Consider the following 14,195-nt stretch of genomic DNA (forward strand, 5'->3'; position numbering starts at 1 on the left):
AGGAGGGAAAGGAGATAATGGAAATTCTAGATTAGTTCATTCTTTTTTTCTTTTTTTTTAAGTTTAGAGAACACTTGATTACTTTCTGTAATCAAACCCACATAGATAAGACCTTACATATTTAATACAGTGCATTACCCCTGTACAAACAGAAAAAATTGGTTTAACGTTTCTAGACCAATATACTGTTAATTTCTGTACAATGCCAACCCAACATAGTATAACTGGGATCGTTTGTTGTTGTTCAGTTGCTAAGTCAAGTTTGACTCTGCGACCCCATGGACTGTAACACGCCAGGCTTCCCTGTCCTTCACTATCTCCTGGAGTTTGCTCAAAGTCATGTCCACTGAGTTAGTGAAACTGTCTAACCATCTCATTGTCTGCTGCCCCCTTCTCCTTTTGTCTTCAATCTTTCCCAGCATCAGGGTCTTCTCCAATGAGTTGGTTCTTTGCATCAGGTGGCCAAAGTAATATTTTTTCCAAAATTGACAGCACAACTAAACTTTCCAAAAATCAATAGCAGTATGTTATGCATCAATAGCAGCAACAGCTTTTCCAGGTTCTGCAGTCATCTGAGAAGACTTATAGAGACATCCAGCACACGCCATTTAAAAAAGAAAAGTAAAAAGGAAAACCTCAGAATAAAGCAAAGTTCCATTCCTGTTGTGCTACCTGGCACTATTTTTTAAAAATTGGCTTCTCAATCATCATCTAGAAAGAAAACATTCTAGAATAACGTCATTAAAAACAGATCTGATAAAGCACGGTCACTACTATGTATCATGAAGAAGGCACGAGGCATTTTGCATTCACAGAGGTATGATACAATTTGTTAAGAGTCCTTAGGCTTCCCGATGCATTAGCAGAGATGCCTGCCTCACCCCATGGAGGGAGTGGAAACACACAGCACCCCGAGACCCCTGCCTCTGCTGTCCTGCAGAGGTGGGCATCCAGGCCCCAGCTTTGGTGCCGACCTCTAAGGCTGACCAACTCCAACCACAGCTCTGGGGAGGGGGAGGGGAAGGAAATGAGTTAAGTCTGTCTTCAGACGCGTTGGTATTGATTCTGTCAGTTTCTTGCTGCTTGCTGACAGGAGATAGATGGCTCATAACGCAGCTGGGCACAGCACATTAGATCTCCGTCTCGGGGCTCCTAAATCATTTCGAAATTTTAAATTCCCTAATCAATATTTTATGGCGAGCACGAGACAGGGATCAGGCCCGCTTCTCTCCAGGGTGTGTGCTGGCACACGGAGTCCTGGTGGAAGTGAGTGGATAGAGGGGTCCACCCTGCCTGGGAAGGACTTCTGGCTGGATTCTCCTGAGGGCAGTCATTTACCACCAGCCAGGATCAAGGTGCCCTCGCAAGTCACGTGGTCCCAGTGACCGCCTTTAAAGGGGAAGAAGCCTGAGAACAAGAGATGATGAGGTTGGTCCTTAGTCACCCGACTCATAACAAAACTGAGACCAGACGTCAGGGCTTCTGACTTCCAGCCCAAAGCTCTTTCTGTGAAAGCATGCCTAGAAGAGTGCCTGGTACAGTAGAAGATACTCAGCAAGTGTTTGTTCAGCATTAAACAAATGTTAAAACTCATAAACAGCCAAAGTTTGAGCCAAACAAGTTTTTGTGCTTATTAAGCTCTTACTAAGTGTCAGCCTCTGTTCTAAGTTCTACACCTGTAAAATACCAGTCTGTACTCACGATCCCATGAAGCAGGGACTATCATTTTCCCCATTTCACGTATGGCAGAACTGAGGCTCTGAGAGGTAAGTGGCTTGCCCAAGGCCACACAACTGGTGAGTAAGGAACCTGCATTGAAAGCCAGGCATTGGGGCTTGAGACCTTGTGTCTTAGCCTCTGTGCTGTGTTGGTGCCCCATATAGGCTGGGTTTGCTTTCATCAGTTGTGTTTAGACCCATATCCAATGTGCATTTGTGTTTCATCCCTTGAAAGAGACAGAAAAAAAGAAAGAAAAGGACTTTGGTTTTGTAACCAGACAATGGCTTCATCTGCTAAAGAATCCACCTGCAATGCCAGAGACCCCAGTTTGATTCCTGAGTCAGGAAGATCCCACGCAGAAGGGATAGGCTACCTGCTCCAGTATTTCTTGGGCTTCCCTGGTGGCTCAGGCAGTTAAGAATCTGCCTGCAATGTGGGAGACCTGGGTTCAATCCCTGGGCTGGAAGGATCCCCTGGAGGAGGGCATGGCAACACTTTCCAGTATTCTGACCTGGAGAGTCCCTGTGGGCAGAGGTGCCTGGCAGGCTACAGTCCAAGGGGTCCTAAAGAGTTGGGCACCACTGAGTGACTCAGCACAGCAAAACAGCTCGAGAAGTAAGCAATCAGCCATCTAATCCAAGACTTTCAGAGCTGATGAAAGTGAGGGCCAGACTTGAGGGTGTTTAGAGGAAGCAGCAGCTTGACGGGGAGGACAGGGCCCTGGTTCCCTGAGGCTTGTAGCACAAAGCAGGCACTTGATGAAGAAATTTTGGTGACTCTGGCAATCAGCAGGCCTGTGAAGTCCTGCAACAGAGAAAGGAAAAAAAATAAATCCTCACAAGTTCCACTGGCTCACAAAGCCTTCCCCTCTGGATCTGGTCCCTTCCTGACTTTTTTGCCATCTCTTCCCCTTGCTGCTCACCCAAACTCACAGTGCTACAGGTTCCTGCTTAGGCCCTGCCTTGCTACCAGATGTTCTCTTGGCCTGAAATGCTTGTCCACATAGTTGTCCCATAGCTGGCTCCTTCCTGTAATGTGGATCTCAATGGAAAACACTGGCTGTTCAGGGAGGCCTTCCCTGCTCACCCAGTCAAAACTGCCTATTAGACCAGAAGCTCCTTGAGAGCAGGAGACTTCCTGCTGATGTCTAGGACAGCACGTGGTACATGATGGGTGAGGAATAAATATCAGCACAATGTAAGAAGGGTAAGTTCTTTGAAGAGGGTCCCTCAGATGGTCAGACAGAGCACAGAGAAACTAGGAGAGCAGGGTAGGAAGGAAAGGGAAATTATAAAAAACTTCATGCCTGTGAGTGACCAGCCCTTGGGTCAGGGATCTCACTCCCCCCTTCCCAGGGAAGTTCATGCTAACTTCGTCTTCTTTTTTTAAAAAAATACATTTATTTGTTTGTTTATGACTGCGCTGGATCTTTGTTGCTGCTGGTGAGCTTTCTCTAGTTGTGAATGAGCGGGGTCTACTCTCTAGTTGTGGCGCACGGGCTTCTCATTTCAGTGGCTTCTCTTGTTGTGAAGCACGGTCTCTAGGGCATGCGGGCTTCAGTAGTTGTGGTGCATGGGCTTAGTTGTCTCATAGCAGGTGGAATCTTCCCAGACCAGGGATGGAACCCATGTCCTCTGTATTGGCGGGCAGATTCTTAACCGCTGGACCATCAGGGAAGTCCCCATGCTACTTTCTGATGGCTGCAGAGTTCTTCCTTATTTGGGTGAGAAACCTGACTCTGCTGCTTCTACCCATTCACTGGTTTTTGTTTTTTTATTTTATTTTTAATTGGAGGATATACAATACAATACAATATTGTGATTGTTTCTGCCATATGTCAACATGAGTCAGTCATAGGTATAAATACGTCCTCTCCATTAAACCGCCCTCCCACCTCCCTCCCCGTCCCACTCCTCTAGGTCATCACAGAGCACCAGCTTTGGGAGAAGGTGTGGAGAAAAGGGAAACCTCTTGCACTGCTGGTAGGAATGAAAACTGATGCAGTCATTCTGGAGAGGAGTACGGAGAGTCTTTAAAAAACTAGGAATAAAGCTAACCTATGATCCAGCAATCCTACTACTGGGCATATACCCTCAGGAAACCATAATTGAAGAAGACATTGCTCCCAATGTTCATTGCATTCACTGGTTTTGATCCAAACCCTGTGGCTGCCTGAAAGCCAGGCTCCATCTGCAAAAAGCTCTTGAGACCCCAAGAACCCCACCACACTGGGAATACTGTACCGGCCAGGAACCAGAGGGAATCGTGTCAGGTCTGAGCTGCAGGGATTTGATGATATACCACGTACAGTTGAGCTGTCAGAGTCAGCTTGCTCTTCCAAGGGAACATGCAGGGAATTCTGGGTCAATATCCTCTGAGAGCCGTAGGAGGTTCTGCCGAGAGCCAGGAGGGAAAGCCAAGGACTTGGCTGTGTTCCTTTTAAAGAGTCTTATTGCAAATGCTGGGGAATCATCACACTCTCATCCATTTCCACGTTGTCTGATGCACTGCAGAGCCCTTTCAGGCGTATTCTTGAATGTTCTCATCAATCTTAAACAAGATAACTGAGACAGGGATCACTGCCTCTGGAGAAGGCAGGACTCACTGAAGATACTCTGCCTGTGACTTCAGGACTATCTGTGATTACATACAAGTTGTGTTTCTCAAAACTAAGCATGTGTAAAAGTCACTTGGAAAGTTTGCTAAAACACAGATTCCCAGAGATTTGGATTCCATGGGCCTGAGGTGGGTCTAACAAGCACTCAGATGATGCTGATGCTGGCAGCATTGGTCCAGATGGTCCCACCCTGACTGGGTGGCTGCAGTTGACTGTCACACCACTGCCTCTCTCTGAACTCTGGTAAATAGCAGATAACGCAGAAAGCATGCCACATATGGTATCTCATCCGATCTCAGAGTGACACATGGGATAGCTACGGTTATCATTCACATTCTGCCGATGAGAAACTGAAGGTTCAAAGAGGTCAAGTCACTTGTCCGACATCCCTCGTTCTGTAAGTGGCTGAGTCCGAATTTTGCTGGACTTCAGAGCAATGGATTTAACCACAAATGGCATTGTTTGTCATGATTAAGGAACATGGCAACTGCTTCCTGGAAGTCAGAGGGATTTCGGGCTAACTAGGTCTCCTGTCCTCACTGGAAGAAGGGCCTTGCTTCCCACTGAGCTCTAAGATGAAAGCTGAGATTTCTTGACTTTAGGGAAGAGCCTGACTTCTTTCCAGGAGTCAAAACTATCCCAAGAGCTAGTTGCTCTCTACGCCACTGTAGTTCTTAAGGGATCAGATCCAACCCACAGGATCACTTTAAACTTCTGTGATGAGCCAAGTGCCATTGTCCAGGGTAGAGCAACCCTGGGCAAGAAAGCCAAACAGATGTGTTGCCGTAACCTCCCACCTGTGTGTTCCTCCTTTCATGCTGCTCTGTGCCCTCCCCAGTAGCATTTTGGAACTTTCCTGCATTTTGGTCTCTTAAACTCAGTAAGAGTTGTTAAACTCTCAAAATGGAAAGGTTAGCAACTTTACAAATAACTCCTCCCATAGGCCTTTGCATTTTAAAGAGTCTTGAGAGAGAAAAGCAACGATGAACCAATTGAACTCATTTCTAAATGTTGCATTTCCGACATCACAATGGGTCGGTAGGACTGATGATTTGGGACCCGGGTCTTCCTCTCTTTCCTCCCTGTACTTCATGGCACCAAGCACATCTGCTGTGCTGTAATTATTGTGGGGCTGCCTGTTTCGTGATTGCCATCTCACTGGATGATAAACTCCACAAAGAAGAGAGATTTCCCCTGCTCTGCTCTCACTGTTGCTCAAAACCAAGACCTGTAGTGGGTTTGAAGCTTAGTCACAGCTCAGATGTGCTCAATGTGATGCTGTTTTTCTGAAACTGTCATTAGCCATCATTTTTTGCTATTGTGGAAAGACATATTCTTGAGAATTAAAGGTAGCTTAGTCAAATTCTGGCTCAATTTGTAGTCTCTTTTAACTAATTAGGCAGTCAAAACTCAGGTATCTTAGAATTCAAAAACTTGTCTTTTATCAAATGTTCTTCTCTTGTCTCCTGCCTGGAATGATGCCTAATGCAGGAACCACGGAATCATGGAAGCAAGAAGTGGGAAGATTCCTGTCTGGTTTGTGTTCTGGCTTCTGGTCCTGGCTGGCCTCTGAGCTGGTGTAGTTGGTCTGTTTGGTTTGGGGATGTTATTCTCACTGCATTGGTTGCCTCAGTGTCTGTGGCTAATGTAATGTGTGGTTTGTCTTCCTGGTTCAGTCCAAGTGACTGCTCTCTACCCACCCAATTTATGTCTTGACTGAGTTCTTGCTAGCCACAATGATCTTCTGAAATTGCCAGGGTTAAAATTTGTGTGCATGTGTGTGTGCCGCAGGATGATACATCTCCTCTGGTGGGGGCTCCTTCTTCCCACTTGGGATGATGGAAGCAACCCCTGGAGGGGTGCCTTGGAAGGGACGGGCAGGGTCTGCGAGTGCGGAGAAAAAGAGCGAGCTGGGCATGCAGGCAGAGAAAAGATTTATTATAGGAAGAAAGAGAGTGATTGGCTTTAGAGAAAAACCAGTGCTTTCCTTTTACAGCTGACTCTTATTATAGCCTATCAATGCGAAATTGTGCCCCGAAGGGAGGGGGTCCTTAGTTTATCTTTAGCCTGCAGCTGAGGTCTTGTGGTCACGTGATTGGAGATGTCTCGTGGTCAGGTGGTCACATAGTCTTGAGAAACTGGCACCAGCAGGGAAAAATAGGATATCACCTTAAGGAAAAAACAGGATGCCCACCAGGGCAGTGTGGCCACTGTGACTTCATCCCTTGTTTGTCAGGTCACCACAATGAGCCATTTTTAAACTATATGCTATGAGCCCTTGCAGACTCCAACAGGGTCCTCTCAGGACACTCACTCACATGTAATTTAATTTCCTCGATGTCCCTCTCTGTGATTTTCCTTGAGTTTCTTCTCATCTAGTAGGGGCAAACTGTTTCCACTTCATCTCTCCCATCCTGCCTACTCTATGGAGTCCAGAAAGACTTTTTTCATTTTCTCAAGTGACTGGTTCTTGCACTGAAAATCCTGGGCTTTCAAGATTGTTGTCTTTTCTGTGAATTAAAAAAAATTAAATTAGAATGTCAAAGCCTTCTTCTTCTTGGAAAACTTGATTCCTTGTTTTTCCTTCCACTCTACCCCCAAGCCGTGGATAACTCTGACTCTGAGTATAGAGAGCTGGTGGGCAACACAAGCTACCAAATTACCAGGAATGAAAAATGCATAGAAAAATGCTTCAAAATATTATTCTGTTTGATGGAGGGCACTAGTGTTTATGGAGTAGACATTGGTAGCATTGACTCAGAGTAAATTCTGGACTAATATTAAGGCTCATTTTGAGGTCCTTTGAGCCTTGGAATATTGAGTATATGAAGGTTGATCGGAGACTTTAAGATACCACACACTAGGGACAGCCCAGAATAATGTGGTGATGATTATGACAATAACATTTCATTTTATAAGTATTTTCCCTACAGACTATTTTATAATTCATCCTTTATTTTATTAAGCAATATATTGTGTGAGGCATAGTGCTAGGACATGTTCCTATGTGAGGAGACAAAATTTATTAAATCGGCAGTGTTTATGAATTTCCCTCTTTCTCCAGCCCATCAAAAATAATCTTGTTGTTTAGTCCAGTTTTCTCCCGCCACCTTTTTCTCCCCCCAAAAGAAAGGATTCTTATTTGTCGAGAAAGAGCTTAAGTTAATGTAGATCACAAAGTGCTGCCAGGGAGGCCAAGAAGATGGGGAGGACGGTCTTTCTCCCCCCCCTTCTCGTGCCTCCTCCTCCCTCCCTTCTTTTCCCTTTTCCTTCCATTCCTGTTCCCTCCACTCTCCTCCCCTTCCTCTGTTCCTCTTGTCTTCCCCTTCCGTATATCCTCTCCCCTCCTGGGCATTCTCATCAAGGTTCTGGGTTTCTTTCCTATGGGACTAGCCAGAGGTGATGACACCCAAAGTCTGGACTCAGGCTAGGGAGAGCCGAGAGCCTACACTTAGATTCCCAGCTTGAACTTGATGCTCAGTTAGCTCCATCTGAATTCTGAGACAGGCTGGAACCTGGGACCTGGGACCCTTCGCTGCAGTGCTTGCACCTGGACAAACATCTCCTTGAGCAACAAAATACAAAGCAATTATAGGGGACTAAAAATAACTGTGTGCGTATGTAGCCGGGACAAATTCGGGACAATAAGATACAAAAGGTCCAAAAACCCCAATCGCCATTTCTGAAGAGCCAAGAGCAAAAGCAAGGTACTGAGCATGCCTCCTTATACTCAAACCACCTAAACCAGCACTTGGCCCAGCCCCTGGACCCACCCCGTATGCTCACCTCATATAGGGAACCAGGTCACCCCTCACCACCCCTGGGGAGTGAGCAAGAGAACCTGTTACTTGTTCTTGCTGCCTCCTGCAGCTGCAGGAGCCTCAATAAAGCCTTGCCTGAATTTCTTATCTGGCCTCTTATCAGTTTCCATTGATTGGGGAAAACCGAGAACCCCAGTGGGTATCAGTTCTACTGTGGTGGGACCGAACAGTGGCCCAGTAATAGGGGTTCCTCCCATCCTAGTGTGCCATTATTTCTCGCATGCCCAGCTTCCTCAGGAATTTCCTGGGTAAAGAGGGATTGTCAGGTTGGAATTTAGGCCATCATGTGTCATGCCCTGGGGATTACAGGTAGTGAAGACAAGGGACCCAACCCTCCAGGAGGTCCCTGTGCAGCGGTGGAGAGGGACAAATGCACGGGAAAGGACAACGTAGTAGGGTCACTGCTATTCTAGGCGTGTGTGCTGGGGGCTGCTGGAGCACATGGAGGGCATCTCATCCCGCCTGACCCGGGGAGGCTGCCTGGACGAGGGATGTCTAAGCCAAGAAGGTGAGAGCCCTGACAGAGGCAGGGGAGCAAGCAGCTGTGCTGATTTGTGGAGTAATCAGATGAGGGCGCTGAATCTAGGCAAGCTGAATAGAATAGACAGTGGGATTGCAAGCAGAGACAGAGGAAAACTAGGACTGAGGATCAGGAAGGGGAATCAAGAGTAGGAAGCGCCTGATGAGAAGAGCCGACTCATTGGAACAGGCCCTGATGCTGAGAAAGACTGAAGGCAAAAAGAGAAGGGACAGCAGAGAATGAGATGGTTAGATAGCATCACCAACTCAACAGACATGAACCTGAGCAAATTCTGGGAGATAGCCGGGGACAGATGAGCCTGGCATGCTGCAGTCCATGGGGTTGCAAAGAGTCAGACATGACGTAGTGACTGAACAACAATCTCTCTCCTCGAGGGTGAGAACTGGAGCTGGGAATGGGGGTGAGGCCAGAGTTGCGGAGGAGAGAGGAGCACAGAGAGTCAAAGGCTAAGCCTGGGAATGCCCCAGTTTTAGGGCTGAAAAGGCAGAGGAGCTAGACAGAGAATAATTTAGAGAGCCAGCTGGGAAATCCTAGCAACCTGATCAAAGCATCGCCAAACCCTGGGTCCTCTCACAGTCCAGCATGAGAGTGTGCAGCCCTCACCCCTTTGTGTTGCTGGCCTCACAGGTGATGTTCACCACAGCTACCATCTCTCAAGGGAGTACCAAGCAGCAGGCACTATGCTAAACTAATATACATATTATCATCTGAATTTCTTAGAATTCTGTGCAGTAAACATCAATTTTCCCATTTTACAGATGAGGAAACAGGTTCAGAGAGGTTAAGTGAATTTCTCAGGGCCCCTGTGTCACACAAGCTGGATCATAACTGGAATCCAAACTTTTAAACTTTATGGTAAACACTGTTGTTGTTCAGTTGCTAAGTTGACCCCATGGACTGCAGCCCGCCAGGCTCCTCTGTGCTCCACTACCTCCTGGAGTTTGCTCAAATTCATGTCCATAGTGTCGATGATGCTATCTAACCATCTCATCCTCTGTCGCCCCTTTTTCCTTTTGCCTTCAATCTTCCCAGCACCAGTGTCTTTACCAATGAGTTGGCTCCTTACTGTTTTTATTGTTCAAAAGGGCTATTGGAAGTGCAGCATTTCCTAGGAGCTTGCAGCAATGAAGAGTCTCAGGCACCATCCCAGAATTGCTGATTCAGAATCTGCATTTTAATGAGTAAATTAGCCACACATTAAAGTTGGGAAGCTCTGCTACAAGCTACATCCACGCATCTCGTACCTTCTGACCTTGTGTCAGGGGTCCACTCTGCCCCTGATTCTTTGCCTCCTGTGCTCTCCTACAGTCCTTCTGTTCCGGAAAGAAGTGAGTTGAGTGCTGTGTGCTTTACTTGGTGGCCCTCCTCTGCTCATGATGATTCGAGTTTGGCTCTGCACTTCAGTTTCTCAAAGGGATGGTTTCTTACAGGAGTGTCGGCCTGAAGGAGAGTCAGCTTTTCCATGGTGACAGTCTGTCCCCAGAGATCTGGCACTGGGCCTCGAATGTACTGCTCCCCAACTGTGCTCATCAGATCACTGTGATCCTGTTATTCTCTCTGAGCACACATAGAACCACTGAAGTTTGAATCTCTCCCCACCTGGCTCTCCAATCTGCCCATCCCTCCCCTTGCGTGGATGTTCCCCATAGTCTACTTACAGGAGAGAAGAAACTCAATAGCCATTGGCTGCTGGGCTCAGTTGCTGATTGACGCAAAGTGTTAGTAGCTCAGTCATATCTGACTCTTTGCTTTTCAATGTTAGTGCACATCAGAATCAGCAGGTGGGCTGGTTAAAACACTGGTTCGGTAGTTACGAGGTGAGGCTAGAGCATTTGCACTTCTCACGAGTTTCCAGGTGATGCTGCTGCTGCTGCTACAGGCCATGCTTTGAGAACCACTGCCTCTCTGCACTCAAAGGGGTAGAGAAGCGCAGAAAACAAAGCACTCATTGTTCCCATCTCCTCAGCCTGCTGGGCAGTGCTGCTGAAATGCCTGTGGCTTGCTTTTTGCTTCCTGGACATTATTTCACAGGAGAACAGAGGTCTGGCTACTTGCATCTGTTTCAGATCAGTATCTCCTCTTGTCTGGGCAGTATGTAGGCTGGTCCACTGCCCTAAACTCAGGAGGGTCACCTTCTAACAAGCTGAGGATTTAAAAAGCATACAATAACACAAACAAAGGCCTAGAAACTGAAAGCATGTTGATTTATGGGCACTTCTCAGGAACTAGTAATCCATTTCAGAGAATGAAAAAACCTTGGCTCATCCACCCAACTAGAGGGCTTCTCTGAAATTCATGAGATTTGCAAAATAATAGGATTCATCATTTGCCTTTCCCTAGAGTTCTTGCCTTATTGTGCATAGCCAAGCTTCCAAACAGAGTCGACTTTGAATTTCCATCATGGAACATCAAGCATGTTTGGGAGAACACTAGGGGTCTATCTACATACTAACCCTGTAGGCACTCTGGCAGTGAGAGGCACAGTGTACAGAGCATCGGGGCTAAGAGCGTGAGGCTGTGGAGTGAGATAGAGCTGGTTGAGAATGCTGGCTCTGCTATTTAACAGCTGAGTGTCCATGAGCATATTACTTAACCTGTCTGGATTTCATTGTCTCCAGAATCAAGGCTGATATAAAAAATATTTAGCCAACAGATATGGCATGAGCATCAGCCAGTCAGAATGGATGGAGGCCAAATCAGAAGCAATGCCAACTGTAAACAAGCCACAACCAGGGTGGAGGACTGGCTTGCATTTTCAAATATGATGTGGGTTCCATCTGTGGTTTATCTCTGGGCAGTAAGGAGGGTGTGTGTATATGTGTGTGTGTGCATGAGGGTGTGTCCGCACACACACACTCAGAGAACAACAGGAAGCCTTCCTGGGAGTGAGACCACCTGGATGTTTCAGGGTCGTGAGAGATATCTCTTTTGGAGGCCTTGGACCATATTCAAATTGGCCAGTCCTACCCCCTTTCCACAATCTGGTTGGTAGCCAGTGAGTGTGAAGCCAAGAATGAGAAAAGGTTCTGTGGGTTGATTCTTCTTATTCTGCTATCTTTGGAAAGAGGCAAGGCCAGATTCCTATTATTGCTCGAGATATGGAAAAGTACAAAAGACTGCATAAAGGCCTCTCCCTCCAGACATGGTTGGGGGGACCTGAATAGTCCTTGCCCTGGTGTACAAGCATTGGTTGATCTGCTTTATGTTTTCTGGGGAATAGGACGATGTACCTCATGGGCTTGAATTGAGAAGCAAACAAGATAATAGGTATGAAACACCAGGCACCCAGCAGGAGCTCAATTAACAGAAGCTCTATGTTGATCTTCTAGGCTGTATGCCTAGTGCAGGAGCTCTGAGGCTCAGGGGAGCTCTGTCCACTGCTGGAGAGACAGAGAGCCAGGGAAATTTCCTGTGATGTTGTAGGGACCTAGTTCACTGATACCTGAGTGGGTCCTTGTGGGAAACTTGTACTGAGCACTAAGACAGATGAGCTATTTGTTATGCAGGGAAAGTAAGTAAAAGAAAAGTACTGCTGAGTTCCAACAAGCAGTGGGGAGGAGGTCTTCCTATTTGGGGCCTCGTGAGAGTTTCAAGGTTGGTAGCAGTAGTGTAACCCCAGTGCGAATAGCTTGGCAGCTCAGAGGTCAGGGCATGGCTGGCAATGAGGTGGCTGACTGGGTCAGTGTCTGTGAGAATGAGGGAAGGGGACCCCAGAGCAGATGCACACCCCCATGTCATCCTCAAGGTCAGCTGTGGCCCTTGACGCCTCTTGCAGGGCCATATGGTAGCCATGAGTGAGTAAGTGGGAGGAGGAGTGTCTCTGCTCCAGTTCTAGGGGAAACCAGGCTGCTGTAGCCCCCGGAAGACCCAGGATGAGGCAGTGGATCTGCCACGGGACAGACGGACATGCAGATTCAGAGCCTTCCATTGTCCATGTGCTCTTCTAGACTGCTGTTGTCCAGGAAACAATGACCGACTACGTCTACATCTTTGGATGTTACACCTTGTGTCTCTTTCCTTGGTTCTCTCAGCCACTATAGCCCTCACCTTACTCTTGGATTAGTTTTAAAGTGGGCCACCCCCTCCTCCCTGAAACTCTTTGGTCTTATCTATTTATTTATGGCTGCATTGAGTCTTACTTGCAGTGCACAAGCTCTTCATTCAGGCATGCAGGCTCTCTCATTGTGGCATGAGGGCTCCAGCGCCCCTGGACTCAGTAGTTGTGGCGTACCAGCTTATTTGCCCTGCAGCATGTGGGATCTTTCCAGACCAGGGATCGAACTTGTGTCTCCTGCGTTGGAAGGCATATTCTTAACCCCTGGACCACCAGGGAAACCCCTCTCTTTTGTCTCTTGAGTAATGTGATTTTCTCTCTCAATCGACCCCCTACTTCTAACACCCCTCCTTGGAAGACTCTTTCTTCCTCCTGTATCTTTGTTTTGGAGCTTATTCTCTCTCTCCAGGTAACTGCATCTGCATTTAAGAATTCAATGGTCCCTGTGCATGAGCCTGAAATCTCCATCTCCAGTCAGGAGCTTGTTCTTTAGTATTTGGATGCCCTCTGGATGTTTCCTTTTTGGTTGCTGTCTGGATTATCGCGCTGACCTCCCAACTTAAGGGCCACTTCAGGCTTCTTCTCCTCCAATCCACACTGCTGCTGCCCAATTTTTTTTCTCCCTAAATTACCCATTAGAGCTTATCCCTGGGGCAGCTTCAATGAGCCACCAATACCCACAAGAAAACTACCCAGTATGGATGGTGATAGTGGTAAAGAACCCATCTACCAATGCAGGAAACGTAAGAGATGCAGGTTCGATCCTTGGGTTGGGAAGACCCCTTGAAGGAGGAAGTGGCAGCCCACTCCAGTATTCTTGCCCGGAAAATCTCATGGACTGAGAAACCTGGCAGGCTACAGTCCAGAGGGTTGCAAAGAGTTGGACAGGACTGAGCAACTTAGCACAACCTGAACTAAATGGTCCCAATCTATGTTGCTCTTCTGTGGTCTAGAAGAACCCTGATGTTTGGGGTCTGCTGCCTCGCCAGCCTCCTTCCTTGTTTCTCTCCCACCCAGTTCTCAGACTCTGACCTTCTTGACCTTGTATCAGTTTCTCAAATACAGTGTGTCTTCTACCCCTCCGTGCCTTTAGACATGCCACTATCTTTTTCTGAAATGTTCTTCCTGTTCATCTGCTGGTGACATTTGTCTTTTCAGACTTTTCTATCTCCTCTGTGAAGCGCTTCCTGACACCTAGGCCTGGCTTCACCTGTGCAGTCATGCAGGGCCCCAGGCCTAGAAGGGCCCTGCATTTGGTGGAGTGCTCTGCTGTCAGCATCTTAAAACCATAAAGGATTTAGAAATAAAGGACTGTGTATTTTTATTTCACACTGAGGCCCATAAATTATGGATCTGGTCCTGTTGCCATCCCCACAACACGATCCACACGGCACAGTCCTGACACTTACTAGGTTGTGTTGCAGTCGCTGTGATCCGTCTGCC

The 14,195-nt window shown here is 47.2% G+C and overlaps 1 long non-coding RNA gene across 10 annotated transcripts in view; it reads left to right on the top strand.

Annotated features, from left to right (window-relative positions):
* The window catches only part of LOC145507395 (uncharacterized), a 721,493-nt gene that overhangs the window by 75,713 nt on the left and 631,585 nt on the right, over positions 1-14,195 (top strand). The gene's annotated exons all lie outside the window — the stretch shown is intronic.

Source organism: Giraffa tippelskirchi, chromosome 5, assembly GCF_054371585.1.
Source record: "Giraffa tippelskirchi isolate mGirTip1 chromosome 5, T2T-mGirTip1v1.2.pri, whole genome shotgun sequence".
NCBI classification, from domain to species: Eukaryota; Metazoa; Chordata; class Mammalia; order Artiodactyla; family Giraffidae; genus Giraffa; species Giraffa tippelskirchi.